The sequence below is a fragment of the Callithrix jacchus genome, chromosome 21 (genome assembly GCF_049354715.1).
Source record: "Callithrix jacchus isolate 240 chromosome 21, calJac240_pri, whole genome shotgun sequence".
NCBI classification, from domain to species: Eukaryota; Metazoa; Chordata; class Mammalia; order Primates; family Cebidae; genus Callithrix; species Callithrix jacchus.
The window spans coordinates 48038957-48057862 of record NC_133522.1 but is presented as its reverse complement, the minus strand read 5'-3'; the positions used below and the strand labels follow the sequence as shown (position 1 = coordinate 48057862).

General features: G+C 50.4%; 1 protein-coding gene across 2 annotated transcripts in view; it reads right to left on the bottom strand.

Moving 5' to 3' along the window:
- The window catches only part of ABCG1 (ATP binding cassette subfamily G member 1), an 82385-nt gene that overhangs the window by 55618 nt on the left and 7861 nt on the right, over positions 1-18906 (bottom strand). The gene's annotated exons all lie outside the window — the stretch shown is intronic.

Below are 18906 nucleotides of genomic sequence, written 5' to 3'. Positions count from 1 at the left end.
ATTTAATCTCAAAAACTGGTTTATTTTAAACCAAACATCTTAGCCTGGGCCTTGGGTTTCTAATCTATCAAATGAGGAGAATGGACTAGATGAATCTTAAAGGTCTTTTTCTAACTTAAAAAAAAAGTGCTCTCATTAAAATATAACCATACATGTATGCCTTTATGTACAGAAGCATAAATCCATACACATTCATACATCTGCACATACGCCATTGTATGTTGAAGTTACATTTGTTTCTTTCTGAAAGGTAAAATCATAAAGAAACTGGTGAGGAAAAGCTGGAACTGAGAATCTCTTTCTCTCGGCCATCTGAGTAAAGCGGCACTATTCATTACTTTTGCACAGGGACTGAGATTATTTTATGAAAATATTTATTAACAGGTAAATTATTAGAACAGCTTTACGGTTTTGCCAGTTTCTTAAAGAGGTGACAGAGATCTCCGTCGTCATTCCTTTCCAAAGCTACCCTGTACCCGGTGACAACTATCATTTCTCTTGAGAAATGACTGTTTATCTACAGCCTCTATAAAAATTGGTGCATTTACTCTTTGAAGTGTGTGGATGGTGAATTCAGTCACTGCCATTCTGCGAATCCAAAGGCTGGCATCTGTAGCTTAAAGGAGTACCCAGATGTCAGTGCGGATGGGTGAAGAAGGGACCTCCCTCCCCATTCTCATCAGCTGGCTCTTGCCACCTGCCCAGAGCCACCACTCCCTCCCTCGCCATGTCCCCCACCTGCCCCCACCTCTCTAGGATGCTCCTGGGGCTGCTGTTCTTGATGGAGTGCCAGGCCATTCCGAGGGAGAAGGGACCGGCCATGGGGTCTTGTGCTGCCAAGTCAGCACTTTCCGCTGCCTGGTGCCCGGTCCCCTCCTCACTGGAGTTGCACCAAGAGGCTTAGATGTGCAGACGATTTTCAGAAAGGGTGAATCTCAGGAACAGATAAGGAACTACTGCCCCAACTCTCCTGGTGTCATCTCGGCTGTGAGCTGCCCTCTCTTCTTTGTCTCCAATGTGGCTCCCCTTTGCAGATTCAGCCTCTGGGCCATCCCTGCCTCCCTCACACACATGGGAACCAGCTCGGTCTCATCTCTCCTGTGCTCTCTGTCCTGCTTCTTTCTGTCATGGTTGGCCAGGGAGGCCATCTCATCTGAGCCAGATTGCAGGATGTGTGGCCGCACCCACCCTCCAAGAATGCTTCACTGAGGTTAAGACATGGTTTTTGGGGTTCAGTTGGGCTTAAGATGCTGTTTTTAAGTTTCATAATCCTTGTACCTGGGCTGAATGCCTAAAGCTAATTGGAGAAGAATGCAATTTTCTGGTTCCATAATAATCTTTGTAAGCACCACGGCCACCCAGTAGATTCCTTATAATCAGACCTATATGCGAGCCAGTGGAGAGGCTCAACTCTCCAAGTAAATCCTGTTCTCTTTGGACGTCTGTGGCTTTTCAGACATCCTCGGATTCAGAAGTTTATACCACCCTATCCACTCCCTGGTACAAAGCATGGGGTGTCTAGATTCACTGGCGGAGCCACCCCCCGCCCCCCCAATGCAGCCCCAGGGAACACAAGGTCTGGCAAACACCACTCTTGACTCCACACGCTCCACTCTCACTGCAGCCCTGAGCTTGTGAAGTGCGTGGGGGCAGAGCTGGGAAAGGACTGGGGAAGGAGGTCCTCCCTGGGGGTCACTCTCAGCAGGTGGTGGATTCCCACACGGAGTTCTCACTCATGGTTTCCACTCACCCACCTCCATGGATGGCTCCAGCTAAGTCAGCAGCCCTCTCTGAAGCTCAAGTTCCATCAGCAGCTGGGGATTTCATCTGCTTGTACTTCTTTCATTTGTGAGTGTGCTTCCCCCACAGCGAAGGCCACTTTCAGCTCTAACTGGGTGTTTCCCAAGCTTTTTGTGGCTGGGAAATGGATGTCATGTAAACAGCCCCGTCCCTGAGTAGCAGTGGCAAGAAGGCTTCACACCACCCAGCTCATTCTCAGACCACCACGGCCATGTCGCTGTTCCAGGTATAATTTTTAAAATTCATGAATTGTGATCCTTGCAACTCAAAGTCTGCCATCATCTTAGATGAGGAAAAGTTCAATTTCTTCACCCAGAAAAAAAGCCTGGGGATTGCAAAGTAAGACAAGACCGTAAATTCAACTTCAGGAAATCAGTGCAGAAGAGAAGAAGCTTTTGAGGTCTTTTACTTTCATCAGTTTATTGGCAAGGCAACGGCTGTGCTAACCGTGCAGTCATCTGGTCCCTTGAGCTGGCACAGAGGACTGTGGAAATGCCCAACCTTCTTCTGCTAGGACCGAGTGCTACTAAATACTGAATGGCTCAGGCAGGCTCTCGCTAGACCCTTGCACTGGGAGGGGACAAGGGAAGTTCAGGGTCTGGATGCCCCTTTCAACCCCCTGTGAGCCCCCATGTCCACTCCTAGGATGCCCTGTGCACCCCCAGCGAACCTCACATTCCAGCCTCTGCAAATAATTTTGTCACTTACAGTGGTGTTTGAAGAAGAGAGCAATTTAAAACAAAACTTGTTTTGAGCCAAAGGTAAAGAGGGTTCACAGAAGAGGAAAGAAAATGACCAGGTTAGACAGAACCGCGCTTCTCTCCGCTTCTCTCCACCACCACTGTCCTCAGGAATCCTGCAATAGACGTGCCTCCACTCTCACGCCATCCTCTGCTTCGGCCCCTCAGCAACTACCGTCTTTCCCGATTTAACAGAGGAACTGCCTGGCAATACCTCAGATGACGCCGGAGATCATGACAGTCTCACCGCGGAGATCATGACAGTCTCACCGCGGAGATCATGACAGTCTCACCGCGGAGATCATGACAGTCTCACCGCGGAGATCATGACAGTCTCACCGCGGAGATCATGACAGTCTCACCGCGGAGATCATGACAGTCTCACCGCGGAGATCATGACAGTCTCACCGCGGAGATCATGACAGTCTCACCGCGGAGATCATGACAGTCTCACCGCGGAGATCATGACAGTCTCACCGCGGAGATCATGACAGTCTCACCGCGGAGATCATGACAGTCTCACCGCGGAGATCATGACAGTCTCACCGCGGAGATCATGACAGTCTCACCGCGGAGATCATGACAGTCTCACCGCGGAGATCATGACAGTCTCACCGCGGAGATCATGACAGTCTTACTGCGGAGATCATGACAGTCTTACTGCGGAGATCATGACAGTCTTACTGCGGATTGAACAGGTTTCACAAATAAGCAGAAAGAAACCTAATCATCCTTATCCCCCCCAGGCGATAGTGCAAACCAGCACACACAGACACACACACACTGTATCAAAACACAGTTCTGTGCATCAGATTAAGATAAAAACAAAATCTACACCCTCTTAAATAATAATATAAATTGCTGAGTCCAGGTGATTCTGCCCTGCTCCCTGGCATACAGCAGTGCACTGCCCCCGAGGAGGTACCCTGGAGGACATAAGCTTTTACTCCCATCCCTGCAGAGGGAAGGGGCCAACAGGCTCCCCAAATTCACAGTGCAATTTGTGAGGCACCACCTGGCCCTGCTGTCCCCCAAGGCAGCCATCTGCATCTCTGTCTGACCATCCAGGTTCACAAGGAAAGCTGACGTTGAAGCCCTGGTTGCTGGGAGACGCAGAGGTTGCCTACCTTGGGAGAGCAGCCCCTAGCTCCTGCCTCCAGTGCAAACGTGGGTGACACCACCTCCGGTTCCAGCTTTTCCAAGGCCCAGGGTGGCTTTTACGTGGCCATCAACTCCTCTTTACTCTAACTCAGCAGTTCTCCAAGTGGGATCCCCGGACCAGCAGTAGCAGCATTGCCCCTTACTTATGAGACATGGAACCCTGCCCGCCCCACAGCTGCTCACTCAGACTCCCCAGGTGCGGCCCAGCCACCTGCATTTTCTCAGCCTCCCAAAGTGCTGAGATTACTGCCCTGTGGAATTTTGAACTCCCCACAGAAACACACTCTGATGCATCTTCCCCTTTCGGTTTAGGGGAAGCTCATGGATGTCATGGGGAAAAGCATCTCCTGTGCACTTGGTTTTTATGATAAACGGATTCTGAAAGCTGGTGGCCCAGCCACGGTCATCACCATCAGAATCCTAAGAGGCAGTCACGTCTGAAAGTGGCCAGTGCTCTCACTATGTGCTTGTGAAAGTCAGCAGGATAAGATTCCCAGAGACCAACTATCAGGCCAGAGTGCCCATTCTGGACTTCAAGCCTCCTGAATTCCTTCAGAGGGTCTGCCCATGCCCTGAATTCCCTCCTAACTGCCCACCTGTGCCCTCAGTCCCCTGGGTGGTGGGGGAACACACACTTGGTGGGTGTGAGCGAGTGTGGCCTATGCTGGTCACGCCATTTACTCTCCCAGAAGATGGACGGGGGGCTTATCTGGTCCAGGCCATGAGACCCGGCTGGTAGCCTCTGCCATTAAACAACCTCCCAAGCTCATCAGACTTTTCAACGATGTGGCTTCATTCTCATTAAAAACAACTTTTTGGCTGGGCACGGTGACTCACGCCTATAATCCCAGCACTTTGGGAGGCTGAGGCAGGCAGATCACCTGAGGTCAGGAGTTTGAGACCAGCCTAGCCAACATGGCAAAACCCCGTCTCTACTAAAACCACCAAAATTAGCTAAGTGTGGTTGGCACCTGTAGTCCCAGCTCTGCGGGAGGCTGAGGCAGGAGAATCACTTGAACCCAGGAGGAGGAGGTTGCAGTGAGCTGAGAACACACCACTGCACTCCAGCCTGGGTGACAAAGCAAGACTCCATCTCAAAAAACAAACAAACAGGTTTTTAAGGCATAAGTGCGAAGGCAGTAAACATTTTAATGTTTCAGGTTCACTGAAAATGACCATGGCCTTAGGCAGTCACTGGCTGTTTCATATGATCTTGAAGAGCAGACAGGAGAAGCTAGGGGTCAGTTGGGCTAGGCTTGGCCCTGGGGTCCACCTGTTGGCAGCAGGAACTTGAACTCGTCGCCCATCTTTCTCCAGGCCACAGTTTCCTTACTGATAACATGGAAGCAGGGCCTCCTGTGGCCATTGGAGACCCAGCGTGGCAGGCACCATGGCCTGGTATAACACTGTGTGACCTGGAGGCTGCAGCTGCCCTCATTCTGCCACCTGCCCTCCTCTCCTGCCACCTGCCCTCCTCTCCTGCCTGTCCCAAGATGAGCATGCACAGCGTTCTCCAGTGCCCTGCAGAAGGCACCATGGGCTCCCACAGCTGCAGCCCAGGGGATGAAATGACGTCATGCTCCCTTACTGGGGCTCAGTTTGAGTGGCGATATACTGGAAGCCTGATGATCAGTCATCAGACACCCAAAAATGACCGAAGAAGAACACTCTGAAGCTTAGGCCCTGTGCCCAGCTCGCCGATTCTGAAGAGGCCACGTAACAAAGGCTCATCACTCGAGTGGCGTGAACATCTACCACATAGAGTTGAACAGCAGCCATCGTATTAGCCAGGGCCAGGCCCTGGAAGGCCTTCTGCCCCAACTGGAAGCCAGCTCTAGGAGCATGGGTCACCCAAAGACACACAAAGGCAAGCTGTAGCCCAGCTGGGGGAACAGTGTGGGACTCTGGAGGAAGTTGACTGGGTCACCTCTTGGGTTTGCTGCTTACAGCCCTATGACCTCGGACAAGCTCCTTGTACCTCCCCTTCCCCAGCCCCTCTCAAAGGGCAGCAATGAGGCTCACGGGAGCACACAGGTGTGTGGTTCTGAGCACACCGCCTGGCGCCTAGGAAACGCTAAGTCAACATTGGCCACTGACGATGTCCCAGCTCTTTCCCTTTCATTTCTAAAGCCTAAGGTATGAAGCCACACTTATGTTTAGAATGAGAACTAAAAGGCTGTAATCCACCTTGGTGATTCTAAGCTATTATGATTTTCTTACATCACATATCAGAATGGTGGCCATGGTTTATTAAGTGCTGCATGCTGGTCACAGTGCTTCATAAGCATCGAGCTATTTGATCTAATAAGTTGGGTATTTTTTTAATTAATATTTCCTTTTTATAGGAGGGGTAACTAAGTCATCTGGTTGCCCCGCTAGTAAGTGGTGGAGCCGGTTCCGAACCCACCCAGACTCTCTTCCCGTGCAGCCCACGTTCCTAAGCTCTATCCCACAATGCCTCCTCCTTGCCTGACGGCATCTTGCTACAAAGCGCCACACCTGGAATCATTTTATTAAAAGAAATAGAGAGAGAGAAAATTTTAATTAAGCTCCACATATCGTTCAATTCATCTTAACCTCCTTCTTGTTACGTATTAATTTAGAATTACCGCAAAGGAGAGTAAGTGCATTTTCAGTAAAGCTACAACCTTAAAGGATTTACATTAAATATTTGCAAATCCAAGAACAACATTCACGCCCTGCTGATGGGTTTGAGACGGTGGCTCCCACCAACTCCAACCCCAGCGCTGCTGTCACCTCTCTCTGCCACGAGCTGCCAGCCAGACCTGTGGGCACCACATCCTCAACTTTCAGTCATGACCATCTAGCCACAAGACTGAAACACACAGGAGCTGATAACATGTCACATCCTCCCAAGATAACCTGCATCAACCTCGCCCGTGAGCCAAATTCTGAAGCATAACTTTGCTTGCCGAGCCTTGTTTCAATGGTGGAAATTTCCATCCCGTAACTCACAAATGTGGACGCTGAAATATAAATAGTTCAAAGATGCAAAGCTTGCCATCCAGCGATCTGAAAGTACTTGAGAGATCTCTCAGAAACAAGACTGTTACCTGTCCTGTACACGCAAGTCTCAAGATAGAGGCATTTAACGTGTCTGAAATTAGTCCTAATACGAGCCACGAGTAAGAAACCAGGGGGAAGTCTCATGGGCTTGACACAGCAAGGGAAGATCAAAACATACAAACCGTAGGAAAATCATCTCAGAGGACAACTCCATGGAGCATGCAGCCCGTCTTGGGGAAAGCTAAGAGCTCAGGGCATTGAGTTTCAAAATCCCCATTTTGTGTAAGAGAGGGCATTCTCTGCTGCCTGGGCAAAGGCCCCGACTGCTTCTGGCCGCAGCATCTTCCTCCCTCAAAGAGAATGGGGAGAAAACCTGCCCGCAGGGTTGCTAGGAAGACAGCATCAGTTACTGCTCACAGATTGATGAATACCGAGCTAATACTATTATTATTAGAAGGAGGAATATTTGCTTCATGAAACCAAGAACACAAAAATCAATGTTTAGCAAAATTTGACCTGTAACATTAAAATGCCTTGAGCACTATTGTATGCCAGCCCCCACTGTAGTGATGACCTCTGCTATTCCTCACTCTGACCCTCTGAGTTTGGCACTCGGCTCAGCCCTGCTCTGCAGATGAAAAAACTGAGGCCCAGAGTCAGTTTAAGAAGAGATGGAGCTGGCATTCAAGGGCAGGCTGCTTGACCTGGAATCCAGGCTGTTACCATCCCTACCATCCCCCACCCCCCACCCCGACCCATCCACCTTGCTGTAAGTGAGGCCAAAGAAACAGTCCTCAGAAACTACCTGCAGGAAGCTTAGCCAGAGGTGGCTCATGGGTTTGACACAGCAGGGCAAGATCGAAACAGCCCAGTATCTCAAGCCTCTTGTTTTCCTCTCTACTTCTCCTATACCAAGCTATCTTTTCAGGTAAAAGTATATGCTCCTTTACTGTGATTTAGCTTTTTGTGATTCCATTCATTCATTTGCTCTGAGCCAGGTGCTGACTGCGCAGCTGGGGTGCAGGGGTCACTTTGGAAGCTCGGAGAGAAGCACAAAATCCCATGCTGAGCGCCACATCCCATGATCGCAGGGGAAGAGGAGGACGAAGGTAACCAGGAAAGACTCGGGCAAATGAGGGAAGGCTTCCCCTAGCCTGGGAGATGAGGTGGGTTCTTGGCAGAGGGTGTGGCCCAAAGAAAACACAAATGCTAGAATGACACGCAGTTCAGCCTGGCTAGCCCGTGGGGAGTGGCTGCAGAGAAGCAAGGCTGGGAGAGGAAAAGGGCTCCAAGAGCTCTTTTGGCCAGGCTAAGCTCTTTGGGGAAACTCATATTCCAGAGACGTAGCCAACTCGGAGATTGCAGTATAGGTCTCAAGTAGCACAGAATGTCCCTTGGAAGAGAAAAGGTGACAAGATGGTGCTACCCACCTTCCTCTCTAAACCAGATGAAATTCAGAGAAAGGCTGCTGGGTTTGGGCCAGGGCACATGGCACATTTATGACAGCTGAAGGGGAGGAGGCCTAGAAGCACAAGGCTGGGTGGCCTCCTGCTCACACCATTCAGGATGCAGCTATTTTCTGGACAAACTCATTTGCAGGTCTTCAGAAACAGGAAACCCGCAGCTTCTGCTGTCACTCTCAATGTGAGCTCTGATAAATACAAAACTTAGTGAAAAGGCCCTTCCCTTTCCTACCAGACTCGTATACAGACTACCCTCTCGTGCTAGCAACACACGTCCTTACTGTTTTCAGTACGGTAACACCACAGTTGTCATGAATGTCTCCTTCCTTCTTGTAGCAAAGCTTTTCATCCACCGCCACCTCTGGCTTCCTGTGCCCGCCCCCCCACACACACTGGCTTAGTGGGTTTACACTTGGAAACTGTCATTTCTATGTGGGCTTACAGAAATGCCAGCTCCACAGTCACAAAATCAAATAAGCAAGCAGGTAATGAAAACCCAAGACTGTGAGGAAAAGCAAGCCCTTGGGTCTCCGCATTCGGTCAGGAGCCCAAGAGGTTGAGCGAAGCGTCTGAAAGTGTTTAACATTTCACAACACACCTAAATTACGCCCAAAGGAACTAGTCCCACTGGGTGTCTAGAGAAGGCCCTGGTCACCAGAGAGCAAAGCGTGTCACCTCCGACTCCACAGACGCGGCCCCAGGCCTTCCAGATTCTCAGAGTACAGCTGGTGGAAATGATGTTTATCACATCTGTGGGTTCGCACACACAACTGTAATCGATGCCCTGGAAAACACTCCTGAAGGTTCAGCTGTCATCTGTCCTTGCCGCCAACCTGCACAGGGTGGAAGTGACTCGGCAGCTGCCGGGAAGTGTGACCTTGCAGCATGATCTCCAGATTCCCGCGGGCTCAGCGGAGCGAACGCTGCAGATTCCCAAGGGCAATTCCAAGGTTCCAAACCCCACCCTGGCCATTTTTCAGCGCTGACCACGGAGAAGCCTCAGACCTGCTTGACCGAACCCCAGGAGGCCCTGCCTCCCTTACAGCTTCACCACACGCGGTCAACTAAAAACAAAACCAGGACGTTTTATAAGGAATCAAAAATCGACTGTCTCCTAGGAAAACTGTGCCAACTGAAGTAAAGACCTGTAAACCAAAAAAAAAAAAAAAAAAAAAAAAAAAAATTCAGAGGCCCCCTGCAACCATGAAGATGAACTCCCTCATGGCCAGAGCACTCTAAAATGTAGCCTGAAAGACTAATTCAGGCCATGACCGGAAGTGGGGGTCCGTGGGGCATGCCTTATCCTATCCGCTAGCAGTAAGGGCAACATAGACCTTAAGTCTGATAGGAAGCATTTACAGTCTGTTCTCTCTCAAACTTGCTACCTGGAGACCTCATTGGCATGATACAACCTAGGTCTCCACTGCCCCTTACCCTAACCCTGACATCCCTTTCTATCTATAATAACTCAACCAATTAGAAAAAAATTTAAATTTACCTATAACCTGGAAGTCCCCCTTTGGGCTGTCCTGCCTTTCTGGACGGAACTGATGTACATCTTAAAGTATGGATCACTGTCTCATGTCTCCCTAAAAGTATGAAACCAAGCTGTCCCCGCCCCTTTGGGCACGTGTTATCAGGATCTCCCGAGGCTGTGTCACGGACCATGGTCACTCAGGATAAATCCCTTTAAATGTTTTAGTTTGACTCTTTTCGTGGACAGACTTGTCCGATTTAAATATGGGTCTGGAAAATTCCCGCAGTCCCCGAAGCTCCTGAAGCCCAGAGCCCACACACCCGCGGGCGTGCCACACCAGCACTGGCACGCCATGTCCAATCCCGGGGTCTCCCATTCACTGCTCAAGCCTAAAGGGAGCACAGGCCGCCCCGGGGGAGCAACACCACCACCCTCGGGTCCACGCTGGCGACTCTTCCTACTGCCAGGGCTCTCAGGCTTCCTGGCCTGGTGTTCCTGGACCTGGGGAGGAGAGCACCGGCACGTGCGGGGCGCTGGGATTTGCACGGCCCGGGTGATCCCCTCTGCATAGGGCGGCACCTGTCCTAGGGAGGCGGCGACCCCAGCTCGCGGCTGCAGCTGCCTCCTCCCGGTCGGCAACAGCGCCTGGCGCCGGCAGCCAATCGCGCTGCTCCCCGCTGCAGCTCAGCGGTGGAGGTTACTAGCGAGCGTTGACCGGGAGTAACCCCGGCGCGAAGGCGGCGGCGGCGGACAGGCGAGCACTGCGCACGCGCGGCGGTGCGCACCTGCCCCGCCCACACCTGCGCGCGCGCGAAGGGGTCCGGGTAGCGCTGTTTCCTCTAGGGCGTTCAGCGTGGGCAAGGGCGCGAACGTCACCCTGCGTCCAGGGGCCTGCAGAGTCAGCGCCTGGACCAGCCAGAGAAAGGAGGGGCTTTTACTCCGTATGGAGAGCCCGCGTTAGAGCTGACACTCGGTGGGCAGAACCCGGGCTTCCCGGAGCCTGCACATCACCACCCGCCAGGATGAATCCCGCCCTGGGAGGGAACGTCTGGGTGGAGGCCAGGTGGCCTGATAACTCCAGGGTCAGGGCCGGCAGAGGTGCCCAGCGCAGCCCGCAGCCAGGTATGGGGAGCTCCGGACAAAGGACAGAGGCCAAAGATGCCCCCATACCTGCACCCATGAAGAATTCCCCGGAATGCGTTCCTCAGAGGAGAGGGCTTTTGTCAGCAGGGTTTGGGGGTTATGTCTTGGGTAAGGAAAACTCAACAAAGGCCATTTTACCTGGGTTTGAGCGATTACAAAGAGATGAGTTCTCAGTGGCCCTTATAGAGGCAGGGATTTGGGACTCCAGGTGTTCAGTTCAGTCCTGGACCTGCCTCTACCTGCCAGGGGTCCCGGGCAGACCTTCTTCCTCCTTCCACCCTCCTTGCCACCTGGAGAAGATGGCCACACTGATGTGTGTCCCCATGCTGCTCCCCTAAGGCTTAATGAGGCAAAGTGCCAACTAAAGCAAACAGCATTTGCTCAGTAAACACGTTATTTTTAATTTTTTTTTTTAAATCCACTTCTCCCAAAACAGTGGGAGGAGAGAAATAACAACTGAGAAATCCCATAAAACTCCTGCCAAAAGGTTTACTTTCAAGATAGGCAATTGAGATATAAGAGAGAGGGACTTTTTTGGTTGGAAGGCACCAAGTTGCCTTATAACAGTAAAAGGAACAGAAAGAACGTGACTCAGGTTCTGCCCTTCAAGTGAGTTCCACCCGTATCAGTTTACGGACAGCAAGAAGCTTCCTGCAGGGGCGCCAGCCCACTGCCCTGCCCCCTACGGCTGCCGCTATGATGCTCACCTCCCAAGCGGGACTCTGACCTCATTTCCTGCTAGGGCCGTGCGCTTCTTATTTCCTCCTCTCAAGGCAGGCCTGGATCGTAACGCATTTGGTTATTGTTCTGTACTTGGCTGGGCTTTTCCCCTTGATTTGTGAGCTCATTTCAAGACCAAGATTACTTGGTCTGCAGAGTTTCAAAAAGCCGAACCTGGATCCACAAATGAACATTGCCCAAATACAGATTTCAGCTCAACAGACAGAAGCATTTTCTAAGAACCAGAGTTGTGCAAACATAGCCTGACTGCCTGGGAGGTGTCAGTTCCTGGTTGCTGAAAGTACTCAGACAGAAGCTGGCTGTCCCTTGTCAGGAATGGTGCAAGAAGGCTCCCTCCACGGGGCAGGAGGGCAGGCTACTGCAACACCATGACTCCTCTTGGCTCCAAGATTTGGACTGTAAATATAGGTCTCGGCTGGATGTAATCGTAGCCCTGAAGTCGCCCTGGCATGTCTTACTTTTGACACCAAATGCCATTTACCCCACAGAGCATGGAGGTGACAAACAGCACACATCTGTCAAAGTGGGACGTGAAACTCTTGGCTGCAGGTCAGACTGGATCCCTGGAGGCCCACCCACCACCACCCATGACTGAAAACCCATCTTGATGTCTTCTCTCACAGCATGAGCAAAAACAGTCAGCACTGGGTACATTTTATTTGAGAGCAAGCTTTCCTATGCAGGTGCTGGAACTTCGTCAACATGATTTTGATGGAGAATGTACCTCCATAACAAATTCCTAGTTTTATAATTTAGTCCTTCAATATATTTAATCTGACCCACATGGTTTTCTTTGTTCATAAGCTAATCTGTTGATTCTAGAACTGAACTCCCCGAAAGAGCAGGTGTATTGTTACTCAACATTTTTTCCTGCCAATTTATAAACAAAAGAAACGGTGTCATGTTCATCAAAATATCACCTTTGGTTATTTCTTGGACTAGTGGATTAGGTTCTGGTTTATAGGGAGGGCCTGCATTTGAGAATGTGAACGTGTCAAGATACAAGCCTATTTGAGGAGGTAGAGGAAAGCAGGGGCGCACCCACCACACAGGTGAAAATGACCGTGGTAAGAACGTCCTCCAACAGTTAAACAGTGACACCAACCCCCATGGAGCAAAGCACAGTCCTACAGAGTCGAACTGAAGGGGACAGATGGTTCGAGAACAGGAGTACTCTCTGGGAAAATGACAAAGTATTAACACGTCCAAATAAAAAACCTGCCAGTCTGAGGGTGGCAAAGAAAAAGAAGACCCCAAGGCCAATGTTGGCAGAGCCGTCTGAGCCTTGTCCCGGGAGGCTGCTGCAGCTAACGCCGCCATGCCTAGGAGTCATGTACCCAGATCCCAGGTCCCTGCTGGTGAGGGTTTGGCTTCCCATGCAACATGCTCACAGGAATGTGCTGGCTGGAGGGGGGCATCTAGAGCCCTTGCATGCAAAGGCTGTCCAAGAACGTAACAAGCCCCTTTGGTCTTGCACATAGCTGCTAAACAATCATCTCACATGAACTTGCTGCGAGAGTCTGTCCATTCTCAACATTTTTTTAAAGTCTCTTTGGTGCCCTATGAGGCAGAGGAGTCAGAACTGTACCAGAAGGCCTCATCAAAGAAGTGCTGCCCCTCCGGGCCTGAGTGGCCGCCCACCCACCTGCTCCTGGGGGCCACTGAGAACCTAGGAACTGACCCCAGCTGGGAAGAGAAGGGTTCTCCAGTTCTCTGAATTCCTCAAGGCAGACTCGGGCCTTCAGCTCCTCTTTGTAAATGTCCCAGCCTCAAGCATGCCATCCCTGCAAGTGGCCTGGGGCCACCACACTGCACCAGGAATCAGCTATAGCCTCCAACAAAGGCAAAGGACTAAAAGAAATGTCCTGTGGGTCCACAAGAAAGCCAACCTTAGCATAATAGCCTCGAAGAAGCACAAAAGTCATTCATTCATGCTAGGGGACAACCAGTACCCCTTCAGCCTGAGCACCTGGCCCTCTGAAAGCCCGTAGCGACAGAGTCTCCACACTCTGCCTTTAACTGGGCTGCCTCCCCTCCCTGTTCTAGCAGGTTGGATCAAGTCACCAGCACTTGGTTGGAATCCAGTCTTCCCTTAATGGAATTCCTGAAAGGATTTACTGATGGTGCCTTCCACGCACTTTAGCTGGCCTGTCATTACAGGCCTTGTGAAATGGCTATAGAAATTAAGAGAAAGCAACCCTAAATTTGAGAAAGGTGTCTAAAATATTTGTATAGCTTAGAAGCAAACCAATACAGATAATCTGACTTGGTGCTGCCCAGAATGTTTAACCTCTTCCTGGTTTTTGGCACGGATGAGGCTGGAGGGTTGGCTTTCAGGCAGGAGGCGATGTTGCATTCCATCAGAGCGTCACCGTGTGGAGGCCACAGCCTGACTGTACATTGGAGAGAAAATGCTCTAAAGCCCCAGATAGGACATTTGTTCTCAACATTTGTTCTTTACCTCCAGGTAATCTTGGGGGGTGAGTCTAATTTCTGAGAATTGCTTCAGCTGTTGGAGAGGAAGCACGTCACTCACATCAGCCTCCTTCCTGGTGAGGAAACAGGAGCCAGAGCCTCTCCAGAGGGACAGGAAATCCGTGTAAATGACCAACGGCCGCTGACATCCAAGCAGGCCGATTAACAGGAAAATACATTAGCTTACAGCCAAGGCCACCCCAAACCATTTCATAACACAGGGCTAGGAGCAGCTGTGCCTTGGTGGTCCAGTCTTGTGCCCACGTCAGGGCTGAGCACTTGCTAAGCTCCTTTTCGGCTTGAAATCCCACAGACCTGGTTCTGAGTCCTCCCTACTCCCATGACCCTGGTCGCACCTCTGAACCTTACGTCACAGTTTTCCACATGGAGAGTGCACAGATCCCTCCTGAACTGGGCCCATGAGCCAGTGGATTGAAGAATGGCTCTCAGTCAGTCAACCACGCATGGAAACCCCCAGGATCTCCTAAGGGATGGGCAGTGGATGAGAACCCAAGCATTCCATGTGTTCACTGTGGTCAATCACATCCTACTAAAATGAGACCCTTGTGTAAATGTGCTCTGAAAGCAGCTTACAATAAAATCTGCTCATCCCCATCATCTTTACCTAAGAAAAATTTTAGGGTGGGTGCGATGGCTCATGTCTGTAATCCCAGCCCTTTGGGAGGCCGAGGCAGGAGGATTACAAAGTCAGGAGTTTGAGACCGGCCTGGCCAACATAGCGAAACCCTGTCTCTACTAAAAATACAAAAATTAGCTGGGCATGATGTTGGGTGCCTGTAATCCCAGCTACTTGGGAGGCTGAGGTAGGAGAATCGCTTGAACCTGGGAGGCAGAGGTTGCAGTGAGCCGAGACCATGCCATATCACTGCAGCCTGGGCTACAGAGTGATACTCTGTCACCAAAAAAAAAAAAATTATTCTGTGAGTTTACTCTTAACCACTCTCCTAAATGTTCTCATCACAGTGTCTACCCTGCAGGAAGCAAAGGCCCTTTCTAAAGAGTCACACCTAACGGTGAGAAGGAGCAACTAAACCAAGCCACTCTGATCCGTCCCCAACATGGTTTGCGTGACGGCACCAAAGCTGATATTGTTCCGAGCCACTTGTCCCATCAGCACAAGCTACGTGAATGAATTCCTTGAGGGACAGTCATTACTGTATCCGAAGCCGAGGAAGTTATCCTTGAGGTGCACTTCTCTCTCCTGAGAATAGTTCCTCTCACAATTATGTTCTCTGCTAGAAATCTATTATATGATGTAGTTTTTCCCCCAAAGACATCATTAATCATATGGTGAAAATGTAACTACAATTGAAAATACAAGATGTTTTGTTAAACGCCATATTCAATGGTTAGTAATCGTCAAGGTCAAAACTTTTAAAGAATCAGTGCCTGGCATCTCCTTCTTAAAAATACCACCATTGTTTCCCACATCACCTTCCTTCAAGGACTGTAAAGTCCTCTTTAAAATCATTACATAGGAGTTCATAAAGTTATTCTGGTCTCAATGCCCAGCTTTGCTATGGCACTCTATGTTGAGTTCGTATCACAGCACCATGTTTTGGGAGAAACTGTGTGAGAAAGAGTCTTTCCTGCAATCAGCTAGAGTGTTCCGGCGTCTTTGTAACGGGAAGGAACTCGGACTGCCGGTCAGAACAGCTGGGGCCCAGCCCAGGTTCTGCCTTTGAGCAAATCATCTCTGTGCTTGAGCTCCTGTTTCCTTTGCCCCACTGTGAAGCACGGGGCCTGGCAAGTTCAAACTCCTTCACCTCTTACCTTCGGACGTCCAGCCTCAGTGTGATCATTACAATTCACTCAATGCATCAAACTGAATTTTTTAAAGTTGGAAACAATGGACTTGATACAGACAGCAAAATGAATACACTGAGAGCAGTCAGAGAAGTAGCCCCTGCCCCAACGTCACACAGAGATGATGCCAAAGACAAACTCTGTCACCGTGAGAGGCGAGAAATACAGGGTGTGGCTGGGCTCTGGCTTCTCAGCCTGACCTAATCACGACTGGGGACTGAGCCTACCACCAGCAATCGGAGGGGCAAAAACAGGAGAGGAGGGAAACCCATGCATGGGAGGGGCAAAAGAGGCCAACTTGGAGGAGCAGCAGACACAGAGGTGGACCAGGAGGGTGGCGACCTGTGTGGGCCAGGTCCAGTGGGGGGCAGCTTCTCCTGCAGCCCCAATGCATGATCCACATTTAGCGTGCCCTTTTATTGATTGTCCTGGCTTTTAGTTGGGGAACCCAAGTTTGCAGCCAACTGGACGCAGCACCCAAGAGCAGGCTGGTGATGGGAGAACAGTGGGCACAGAGAGGGCTTTGGCATCAAGCTCTCTTCGGCAGGAAAAACTCTTCAGCAGCAGCAACCAAACCACCAACAGCAGGGAACCCTGTGGGCACCAGAGCCTCCAGGAAGAGCTCTGCTTCCCTTCTGGCTGTGTGGACCCAGCGCCCCATAAGGCCCTGCGCTAGGCAAGGCATGGCCGCTGTGTTGGAGTGCACAGAGCTAGAAATTGCTGCCTTCATCCTAGGCCTATGCCTCTAGAGCCCAGGAGCATGGGCAAGTCCCTTAATCACTTTTGCCTCCATTTCCTTTCTAGTCTGTGTGCTGGAATGATAAACTATCTAGACTGAATTGCAGGCACCAGGAACAAAGGAGAGGATGGGGTGCGCAGGGGAGGAGGAGCAGGGAGAGGGAAGACAGACGCAGGTGCTGCTATCGCTAGGAGGGCAGTGAGGAGGAAGCCAGACAGCAAAACTACCCTTGGCCCCGGTAGAAACAAGCAGCTGGAACACACCAGACACATCCTGTCTGTCAACCTCTCTGGCTCCACCCATTTCTGACTCATGGGCAGGTCCCTGGGGGCCCATTTTGGGCTCCTCCCCTGCCTGGGCCCACAAGGTTACTGTAGGGCAAGTCTTTATCTGGTGGCCACCCACCCAGGCTTCTAAGAAAGGACAGTTTGGGCTCCTCCCCAGCTAAGAGCCATTACTTGCTGGCTAACTGTGACGATTCATGTGATCGGTTTAAACACTTAGAGAATATAAGGGTGACAAGTCACATACTGGGTGGTGTGGTTTGGCTCTGTGTCCCCACCCAAATCTCATCTTGAATTATAATCCCCACATGTCAAGGGAGGGAGTGGGTGGCAGGTGACTGGATCATGGGGGCGGTTTCCCCACGCTGTTCTCATGATAGTGAGGGAGTTCTCATGAGACCTAATGGTCTAAAAATGTGTGGGTTCTCTCTCTCTCTCTGTCTCTGTCTCCTCTCTGTCTCTGTCTCTCTGTCTCTCTGTTTCTCTGTCTCTCTTTGTCTCTCTGTCTCTGTCTCTCTCTGTCTCTCTGTCTCTGTCTCTCTGTCTCTCTGTCTGTCTCTCTCTGTCTCTGTCTCTCTCTCTGTGTCTGTCTCTCTCTGTCTCTCTCTCCTCTCTCTCTCTCTCTCTCTCTCTCTCTGTCTTTCTCTGTCTGTCTCTCTCTGTTTGTCTCTCTCTCCTGCCACCATGTAAGATGTGCCTGGCTTCCCCTTCCCCTTCCTCCATGATTGTAAGTTTCCTGAGGCCTCCCCGCCATGCTTCCTGCCCAGCCATGCAGAACTGTCAGTCAATTAAACCTCTTTTCTTTAAAAAGTACCCAGTCTCGCTGGGCACGGTGGCTCACGCCTGTAATTCCAGCACTTTGGGAGGCCGAGGCGGGTGGATCACAAGGTCAAGAGATCCAGACCATCCTGGTTAACATGGTGACACCCCGTCTCTACTAAATACAAAAAATTAGCTGGGCATGGTGGCGCGTGCCTGTAATCCCAGCTACTCCGGAGGCTGAGGCAGGAGAATTGCCTGAACCCAGGAGGCGGAGGTTGCAGTGAGCTGAGATCGTGCCATTGCACTCCAGCCTGGGTAACAAGAGCGAAACTCCGTCTCAAAAAAAAAAACTAAATAAATAAATAAAGTACCCAGTCTCAGGTGGTTGTTTATAGCAGTGTGAAAACAGATTAGTACACTGGGTAGGGGAATGATACTCTTCACTTGCAAACACTGGCTACACCTGTGTGCCAGGCTTATGCCAACACATTTCAAACCCAGATGCCACCAGTTTTCAGATGCCTACATTTCTGCCTTACAACCCATCTTAATTTTACAAGACACCCTCCCCAGCATTTTCCACTATCATAACATGTCCAAGGCAACATATAACAGACTGAAGTCGCTCCATGTTGCTCAGGGCTTTGCCAGTTTGCCTTTATAGACAAATGAGGCCACAAAACATGGCACGGTGGCCTGGTTTCTTGATACATTTGTCTGTGAAATCTTTCTGTAAGTTGAGAAGGAGACGGCTATAACCCTATGCTGAAATGTCAATAGGATCAAAGGAGCCCACATCTGAGCCCTTCACAGAGCTGCTTTCTTAACAAAACAGGCTGCTGTGCTCTGAAAATGCAGGTGTCGCATCACAGTGCTGTACCGTTGTCTGCTGGGAAGGTAAAGAATCTGTTTCTGGTTGTGCAAACACAAACATACAGTTTTCCAGCCCCCAGCTGGTCCACCAACAGGGACCGCTCTGTCGAGGCTCTGAAATTGTGATTACAACGAAGACCGGACTGCCCATGCCAAGGGCCTCAAAGACTTAGCTTCAAGAAGGTAGAAAAACAAAATATAACAGGGAAAAGAAGAAAGACAACTGAAAATTTAAAACATGAGTCTTGGTTTCACTTTGAAGAGTCAAAGTGAAAGAAGATTTGAATCCAGTTTTAAGTTCAAAGCCCTAAAAAAATTAGAATATTCCAAGGGTACCTGAGTCATTTGTATTATTCCAAAGTCCTCATGGATTTTCAAGTTGCTTTCCCTGATT